Raw genomic sequence first — 9,366 nt, 5'->3', positions numbered from 1 at the left:
AACGCCGAAGGCGTATTACGCCGAAGGCACTTTTACCGCATGGAAGTGGGCCGCGCCACGGCGTACTCTCAGCAGTATGTTTCCTCAGCGCGAAGGCAGGGAGCAGTGAGGCCACTTCCACTTAAACCTGTGGGTCGGCCTTTGGCTCGCTGGCAAGGGGTGTCGGTGTTCTGGGAATGGGGGTACCGAGACTTGCCTGCCTGTGGCCCAGGGCTGGCCCACTTAATCAAACAAGCACAATCGGGCGTGGCACCACTCAAGGCATGGTCCGCGAGGGGACAAGCCTCGCGAGGAGGAACAACATCAAGACCCGCAGGGTGGCTCATCAGGACCCCTCCGGGGCGGTGGATATTCCTAGGCGAAACCCGGCCTCAAGTGATGAGGATGACGCGAAAAAAGGACATGCGAGCAGCAGATAGCAGGACGGAGTAGTTTCCCCTTTAGTGTAAAGGGGGCAAGGACGAACCGGGGTTCCCAAGGCATCTTCCAAAGGTTTCCTTTCTGGTGCAACAAGGCCATCACCGTCCGCGAGCAGGATAGACGTCATCCCTGGACCCGTCCCTGCAGCGCTGGCATCCACTTTGCACGCGAAGACTACCTTTGGGTTGGGGAGCATGTTCCCTTGTTCCCCTTCATAATTGGCCGTTGTGGGATCCCTTCCTGCCAAAATGATAAGGGAAGAGGACCGGGGCTGTCACTTTATATATAGAGAGTAGGTTACTTCATAGGGGGGATTCATTTATTCGCCCATGGGCACCACACAAAGGCCCCCAACCTCCGAAGGCCCTCGAACATTGTACTAGTTCATCTACCAACCTCCACGAGAGGCAATCCACCAAAGCAGAAGTAGGGTATTACGCTTCTCAGCTGCCCTAACCTGGGTAAACTGCCGTGTTTTGTGTGTTCCTCACCATCGAGTGAGTTCTCTACCATCCCCAACGAGTAGCAAGTTAGGTGAGGCGAGCCCGCGAGAGATCTTCGTACACGCCCTCCAGTTCAAATCTTTAGAGCGTGTACGAAGATCTCTCTCGGGCTCACCTCACCTAACTCGCTACTCGCTGGGGATGACAGAGAACTCACTCGATGGTGAGGAAGAAAGAGAACACATCAATTTACCCAGGTTCGGGTAGCTGAGAAGTGTAATATCCTACTCCTACTTTGGTGGATTGCCTCTCGTGGAGGTTGGTGGATGAACTAGTACAGTGTTCGGGGGCCTCCGGAGGCTGGGTGGCCTTAGTGTGGTGTGGGTGTGCGAATGAATGAATCGGGGCCTTCTACGAAGTAACCTATCCTTTATATATACCGGTGGCCCGGGCCCTCTTCCCTTATCGCTTTGGCGGGAAGCGATCGCACAACAAACAATTTCTAAGGGGGACAATGCAACATGCTTCCCCTCTCCAAAAGGTGGTCTTCGTCTGCAAAGTGCTTATCAGCGCAGCTCGGACGGTTCCAGGGGTGACGTCTGTCCTACCGTCTGGCGGCGATGACCTTGTTGCACCAGAATGGAAACCTTTCGAAGATGCCTTACCGCGTGCGCCTTCCCTCCTTTGCACGAAAGGGGAAACTACACCATCCTGCAATCCGTTGCTGGCCTATCTTTTCCCCGTGTCATCCTCAACTCCTGAGGCCGTGTCTTGCCTCGTAATATCCGCCACTCTGGTGGGCTGTTGAGGAGGACCCCTGCGGGTCTTGGTGTTGTTCCTTCTCGCGAGGCTTGGCCCCTCGCGAGGGCCTTGCCTTGAGTGGTGCCATGCCTATTGGTTTTTGGTTGATGAAGTGGGCCAACCCTGGGCCGCACACACGCAAGTCCGGGTACCCCCATTCCCAAAACGCCGACAGTAGCCCCTGGGCCCAAGGCACGTGTGGGCTGGCTTCTCGGCGAAGCCTTGAGGGCGGCCTGAAGCGTTGCAGGCCCCAAATGCCTCCGGGCGAGGTGGCACACGTGTCCATCCGCCATGCGCCGACGCTCTCGCTCCTCGGGGTGTCCGAGGCGCACCAGACCATGATGGCACGATCTCCAAGAACTGCGCTGGCCATCATTGTTACCATTGAATGGCATCGGCGCGGCCTGCCCACGCCCAACGGCCCTCACGGACCTGACCGCACGACTGTCAGGTGAGGCGACGTGGGCGGCAATGCCCCCCCCGACCCACCTCAAGGCCCCCAAGGAGCGCGCAACGCTCGCGCTCCCACGATGATTGGTGGTCGCGGTTCACCTATAAATCTGCCCCGCCCCTGGCAAAGGGGAAGGGACTGCAATCTTGAGCTCCCTCATTGCCTCCTTTGCTCCGCAGAGAAAAACCTCTTCTCCCCTCCGTTTCTTCGTCTTCCATGGTGTCTTCCAGGAGGCGATCCTGGCTAGGGCAAACGTGCGGCTCCGTCTGCGCCCTTGTCCGCCCCCGGGAGCAGCGGCGGAGGGCCCTTAGGGTCACCGCGCGTCCTCCGCTGCTGGACTATGAGAGATGAGTAAGTCTCTCGTCTGAACCTCCTTTCCTTGTTGTCATGTCTGTTGCTTGGTGGTTGATCTTCCCTTTTCTCCAGAGCGCCCGCAGCCAAGAAGCTCAAGCTCGGCGAGCTTTAGGAGGAGGCGGACAGGCTGTGGGCTCAGCTCGAGAGTGCCGAGGCCACCCTCCAGGCTGCCGGTCAGGGGAAGCGGAGTCCAAGGTGGAGTTGGCGTCGCTGCAGAGGCAGGACCAGGAGGTGGCCGACACTATTTAGGCCGCCTAGGACGAGGCAGCGTATGCCCGGATGTTGGAGTCCGAGCGCGCCAAGTAGTTCGCGAGCATCGCCGGCCGGGCGGCGGCGCGACGTGCCGATTCATGGGGGTTGCCCCGGTGCTGCCAAGGGTGAACAGCGAAGGGGGCTGCCTTGCCTTCTTCCAGAAGGTGGTGGAGACGCTGGAGGCCGGCGTCTCCCGCGTGGACGAGAACAACGCATCCGACGCGCGCGATCTTCTGGGCCTTGCCTTGACGCTCGTCTTCTCCAAGCTGCGCCGCCTCGTCCCGTAGCTTGATCTCCAATGCGTCATCGAGCCGGTGTCCGCTGAGTCACGGCGTCTTCTTCGGGACGAAGTGCGCCCATGCGTGGACGCCCTGGTGGAGCGGTAGATCCGGGTGCCTGTCTATAGCTTGGAGGAGGGCTCCAACACCGAACCTGCCGACGCCAAGGGCGGTGTCAGCGACCTCTCCCCCTAGGAGTCCCCCAGCTTTTGTCTTCCTGCTCGTGTAATGTCAGATCATGAACTCTGCCGTGTTGGGCATCCGAATTTTGTATGTTACCTTCGTCGTTCTCCCTTTTCCTTTCGTTCTTGAAATGATGACTCGCTCGCTGGTAGTCGTTGCGGCTTGGCCTCCTTGGGTAGGGCCCGTCGATGACCCAACCGTTGCTCGGGGGCAACGGCGGCCAGGGCCCTTAGGAGGTTCTATCCTCCCGAGGCATTGTTTGTGCCGCTGCATGCTTGGTCGATGGCCTCGTTCCTCAACACAGCTTAGTCCTTATGCCATTCATCCTTTCGTTAGTACGCGCATTTTAATTTTTTTCTCGGTTCGATGCAAAACCAGATGGCCCTGTCTGGGTGTGCGGGGCACTTAGCTCGTGGGTTTGCACCGATCCCTTCCGCAGCTCCTGTTGAGTTGTTCTGGCTTGTCAGTGGGACGGGGCCCCGCCACCCCCTACATCGACCGGAGCTCCCGGACGGCACCACGGGTGGCAAGTATTCTTATGACCGGTAAGGCTCCTGAAGCGGTGTCCAGGAGCCCCCTTTGGATCTCGAGCGATTTCCCAATCCGTCCCTTTGGTCATCACCCCAGGGTGCCCTGAGGCCTCCCGAGACTCTTTGTGGTGGTATCGCGCTTTGACCGGGGGTCGATCACTGAAAATATTTGCCCCTGGGATGGCAAGTCCTTGCTTTTATGCTCCTTGGCGCCTAGGGGCGGTGGGGAGCATTCAGGTCCTCAAAAATGTCATCCATAAAAGGAGGTTACAAAGCCGTCGAAACGAGAAAGCGAGGAGAAAATTCCCTCCCATTTTGTTTTTCAAACATCTTGTGAAATCGGCAAATTTAAGTCCAGCAGAGGATAATTCAAGCTCTAGGAAGAATTAAGCAAATGTTGCGCCCAACACATAGGATAATCTCTGCCGCCATCTCCCCCAGTTGCGGGCATAGTCATTGGCGGACTAAGTTGAATGCCTCCGTCTTCTCCCTAGCACGGAGCATAGGGCTGCCATTTGGCGTGGGACGGACCACCTCCGCGTCCTCGTGGGGGGGGGGGCTGGAGGTATACAGCCTCGGCTCATTATTACGTGAGACTGTCACAGTGGGGGTGTATCTGGGAGGTCGCGAGGACGCTTTGGCCTTGCAAGTGTCCCTACCCCCGAGGCATAGGCGCCGGATTCCTTTGATTCATTGGTGGACTGTGTTGATTGCCTCCGTATTCACCCAGCGCGGAGCATAGGTCATCCAGTCGGCATGGGACGGACCCCTTCCGCGTCCTCGGGGGGGCCTGGGCGTATACAGCTTTGGCTCGTTATTATGTGGGAGTGTCACAGGATTAAGTAGGTTCCCGAAGGATTGAAGGACGATGCAGAGGTGCTACTGGCTGATGCAGGACCCGTGAGAAATGTAGGGCGAATGCGAGGGCACTCCGGCTCGGCGATGTTCTCTCCTTATCCTGAGACTGGTTGAGGATTTTTCTATTGCTCTATGTCGGCAGGTCCCAGTCCCGCACATTTCACCGCCGTCGTGAGGCCCCTCGCGTGACAAGGCCGTGACACCCATGATACCGACCGAATGTGCCTGGACGGCACCAGCGTGGCCAAGTGGCTTTATGACCGTTAAGGTTCCTGAGGGACGATGCTTAGGAGCCCCCTTTAATGTTCAAGCAGCTCTGCATTGCCAAGACCCGGCCCGAATGGACGGACGCAACTGTGGGGTCAAGCCCTACCACCCCTGATAACAATCGAATGTCCGTGGATGACATGAAGGGTGGCAAGTGGCCTTATGACCGGTAAGGCCCCTGAGGCTCGATGCTCAGGAGGCCCCTTTTGACACTCAAGAGGCCCCCAGTTCATCCTATTGATTGTAGCCCTCGGGAGCCGTGGGGCCTACCCAGGTCTCGCGACGGGGCGACATGCACCGGCTGGAGCCCAAAGATGTAAGCAAGGTAGGATCTCAGATCACTGAATGGATGTAGCAGAAGTTATGAAAGCATGCGTAAATGATATGGTGGGTAGAAGTGTGCCTTGAGCATTTGACGTTCATGCGGCCGACAGACACCCCTTAGAACAATGAACGAAAAAATCACCTTGCATAGCTTCTTCGCGCCTGAGGGGCGCCTCGTGAGGCCTAGCCCTTGGTGCCCAGTCCAGCACCGTAGTCGCCGCGGGTGACCTGCGCCACTTGTGTCTCGTTGCTTTCTCCGACTCGTCCTCCCGAGGACAGGGAACCGGTTCTTTGCAAATTCCTCCGCGGGGCCTGCAATTGGCATCACGCCCCGCGACTAGGGGGCGCCTCCCTACGAGCGCCTCTTGGTCCCAGTGCTCCCCATTGGGAGCCCTAGGGTGCGGCTCAAGGGGGACCCCCAGAGCGTTCCTTGCTCCTGAAGAGAACTTGCACGTGGGGTGGACGCATGAGGCTCCTCCTCGACGGGAGGGTCAGGTGGTGTTACATAACACGGTACGTAAGGCTCCGCGTAGGTGTTCGATTGACCTCCAAAGCCGTTCAGCAGCGCGACGGTGGCGGTCCCTCTCAGCAGCAGGGAGAGGTCCCCCCGGTCGTGTTGCTTGGAGTTCTTCTTATGATGGGCCTCCGCACGAAGTCGCTTGTTTCTATTGTCGCCGTTGAGTGGTCTCGGCATTGCCCGGCACAGACTCCCCCCTTGGTAGACGCCTCTGCCGCCTGCTGCTGACTCCAACTGAGGGAGCACTCCTGCCTGGCCGCCCCGGGTTGTTGGGGGCCGACCTGGTGTTGGTGATGCGCGCCGGTGTGTGCGTCGGGCATCTGGTCGTTCTCCTCGCGTCCCTGGTGGTTGCCGGAATGTAGCACCTCGAGGCCGGCCACCGGTATCTAGAGGAGGAGGAGGGCAGCATGCGACGCGTCTCTCTCGGCCCCGTCGAGCACCGGAGGGGCTCCGCCGCTTGCAGGCACGAGGGCTGGCACGAGGTGCGAGCCCCTGGCGCCTCGCGCCTGTGGCCCCAAAGAAGAGTGGGGTTGGATGGCCTTTCGGGCGATGGCGACCAACTCCGTGATGTGGTCTGCCCAGGCGTCGAAGCCCCCTTGCGTTGGTCGTTGGCGGAGCATCTCGCTCGCCATCTGCAGTGCATCATGCGCGCTGAGGTCCCCCAAGTTGATGCAACGCATTTTGGATGCCGGGGCGCCGCCCGGCCGCCGTGCGCCTGGGTGGCGTTGGAGGTTGCGACAGTGGAGACGATGTCGATGATCTAGTACGAGCTGCCCGGTACCACAATGCCAATACATGTGCCTTCGGCCGCAGTTATACGATGGTTGGAAGCCAGATCGACGAGGCTCGAAGAGGCTTGTTGGGCGCCGTTCATCGTAGCAGCGGGCCTTAGGGAAGACGAAGTTTGGAGAATACCTTGACACACCCCTACCCGGTGCGGCAAATGTCGGATTTCGGGCTCCGCAAAACCCTAAATATTCGAACTCAGGGCCTGTACGAAGATCTCTCTCGGGCTCGCCTCACCTAACTTACTACTCGCTCGGGATGGTAGAGATCTCACTCGATGGTGAGGAAGACACAGAACACATCAGTTTACCCAGGTTTGGGCCTCTGAGAAGTGTAACACCCTACTCCTGCTTTGGTGGATTGCCTCTCATGGAGGTTGGTGGATGAACTAGTACAGTGTTCGGGGGCCTCCTGAGGCTGGGTGGCCTTAGTGTGGTGTGGGTGTGCGAATGAATGAATCGGGGCCTTCTATGAAGTAACCTATCCTCTATATATAGCGGCAGCCCGGGTCCTCTTCACTTATCTCTTGGGCGGGAAGGGATCACACAACGGCCAATTTCGAAGGGAGACACGGTAACATGCTTCCCCTATCCAAAAGGTGGTCTTCGCGTGCAAAGTGGCTATTAGAGCAGCTGGAAAGGGTCCAGTGGTGAAGTCCGTCCTGCCGGCGGGCGGCGATGGCCTTGTTGCACCAGAATGGAAACCTTTGGAAGATGCCTTGGGAACCCGCGTACGTCCCTCCATCCTTTGCACGAAAGGGGAAACTGCACCATCCTGCAATCCGCTACTCCTAAGGTCGGGTCTCGCCTCGGCATATCCGCCCCTCCGGAGGGGTCCTGAGGAGGCCCTTGTGCGTCTTGATGTTGTTCCTCCTCGCGAGGCTTGGCCCCTCGCGAGGGCCTTGCCTTGAGTGGTGCCGTGCCTGTTGGTTTTTGGTTGATAAAGTGGGCCAACCCTGGGCCGCAGGCAGGCAGTTCTCGTACCCCCATGCCTAGAACGCCGAAACCGTTGTTGGCGAACGACGAGGAGCAAGACGAGCACTCCAACTCTGCATTGTGGCGCGCGCCCCGAGCCCATGCAGGAAGCGCATCCCCGCTACCGGCCTCACAAACCCAGGGCGAGGCCAGGAGATGAAGCAAGCTATTAGGTGGTTCCTCGGCCACGCCTCGATGCATGCGCTCTCCCAGTGCTACAAATCCCACTCCGCGAGCGTGTCCCGCTCGAAGCAGACCCATTGGAGCAACAGGACCAGTTCGCCCTCGCGTGCGCTGCATCCGTTGGGCCGGTGGGGTGCCTCGCCATTGCCCTTGAGCTCTACCAACTGCATGGCCCTGCAATTTCAAGCCCGACCTACCCCCACGCTACGACGACACCTTGGACCCGGCCGAGTTCCGACAACTGTACACGCTGAGTATCCGGGCGACACGAGGGGGTGACAAGGTCATGGCGTGCTGGTTCCGCATGGCACTCAAGAGCGGCATGCTCTCTTAGCTCCCTTACCTCCCAACGGCGTCCATCACCTCCTGGGATGATCTACGCGAACGCTTCATCACCAACTTCCAGGGCACCCGCGACCGCGCCCCCACCATGAACGACCTGCAGCGCATCAAGAAGTAGGAGGGGGAGACACCACACAAGTTTATACAACGCTTCACAGCCATGCGCCTCAAGATCCCAAAGGTGTCGGACAAGGTTGTCATCTCGGCCTTCTCCGATGGAGTCACCGACCTCAAGATGAAGGATGAGCTTGCCATGAGTGAAGAAATGAGTATTGCAATGGAGATGTTCAACCTGGCAAACAAGCGCGCCAGGGCTGAAGAAGGTCGTTTGTCGCTCCTCGGGTCCTAGGCGGCAGAACCAGAAGAGAAGAAGACCAAGGATAAGGAGCCGAAGTGGAAGGCTCCAACGGTGCTTGCTCCCGAACCTGAGGCGAAGCATGACCGAGGGAGAGCGTCCGTCAGGAGGGGGGCCAACATGCATCTTCCACGGAACCAGCGGCCATGATACCTCCGAGTGCCACGAGCTTCGACTGGTCCATGCCAAGCACTTCAACGGGTACCCCGGACGGGGTGATAGAGGCCCCGCGCGTGGTGGTGGTCGTAGTGGAGGTCGCTGGGATGACCAGGAGCCGCGTCAGGGGTGGCATGAACAACCTCATGAAGACCGTTGGCGTGGCCAGCCTGAGGTGGACCGCTGGAGCGACCAGGCTCAGGACAACCGCTGGTGCGACGACCTTAAGGAGGGGCAACGACGTGGTCAGCCTTGTGAGGCTCGCCCTCGTGAGGCTGGGTTGCCTCCGCTGCCTCCATCACCCAGAAGGAGGGATGAAGACAGGCAGAATGATGGGGCTAGGGGCATCGATGAGGTATGGGTGGTGGCCTCCATCCTGGGCAATGCCCAAACCCCGACCTCGAACCAAGCCTTAGGGCATTTCACTCGGGAGGTGAATGCCGCTCTCCCGAAGCCAAAGGTTATGTGCCCCCTCAACTAGTCCCAAACCACCATCACCTTCGACCAAAGTGATTAGCTCAGGTGCTTGTTCATGGCCGGAAAGCTACCCATGATGTGCACCCCGACCATCAACCACGTCCTCGTCACCAAGGCCCTTATCGATAGTGGAGCGGGGCTCAAAGTCCTCTTGGTCGAGACCTTGAAGACACTCCAGCTACCGTATGAATAGCTCATGCCGACCAAGTCCTTCTCAGGAGTCATGGAAGGGTCCACCGTGCCCATCGGGCAGGTGCGTCTACTAGTCACCTTTGGCGAGCGCACGAACTACCACACTGAGATCATCGTCTTCGACGTCGCGCACATCAACCTGCCGTACAACGCGATCCTTGGGTACCCAGCTCTCACCAAGTTCATGGCAGTGACCCACCATGCCTACAACGTCCTCAAGATA

Source organism: Hordeum vulgare, chromosome 6H (assembly GCF_904849725.1).
Source record: "Hordeum vulgare subsp. vulgare chromosome 6H, MorexV3_pseudomolecules_assembly, whole genome shotgun sequence".
NCBI classification, from domain to species: domain Eukaryota; kingdom Viridiplantae; phylum Streptophyta; class Magnoliopsida; order Poales; family Poaceae; genus Hordeum; species Hordeum vulgare.
This window is presented reverse-complemented; position numbering follows the sequence as displayed.